Raw genomic sequence first — 214 nt, 5'->3', positions numbered from 1 at the left:
ATAGATGGGCATGGTTGCGATAGCATAGTTCGACTGAATTACTGCGGTCGGGTCTAAACAACGAGTATTAAAATATCCATATTCATCTACGCAAGAAAATTAGGTCTTCACAGTCCACCTTTGTAATAAGTCTCCTTTCTTCGGGGAAAATTTCGACAAGAATCTAGGTTAAAAAGAATTGGTGTTGATCAAGGCACATTACTTTCTGTAGTTT

The sequence above is a fragment of the Echinococcus granulosus genome (genome assembly GCF_000524195.1).
Source record: "Echinococcus granulosus chromosome Unknown EG_S00041, whole genome shotgun sequence".
In the NCBI taxonomy this organism is placed as follows: Eukaryota; Metazoa; Platyhelminthes; class Cestoda; order Cyclophyllidea; family Taeniidae; genus Echinococcus; species Echinococcus granulosus.
Note: the sequence above shows the minus strand (reverse complement) of the source record.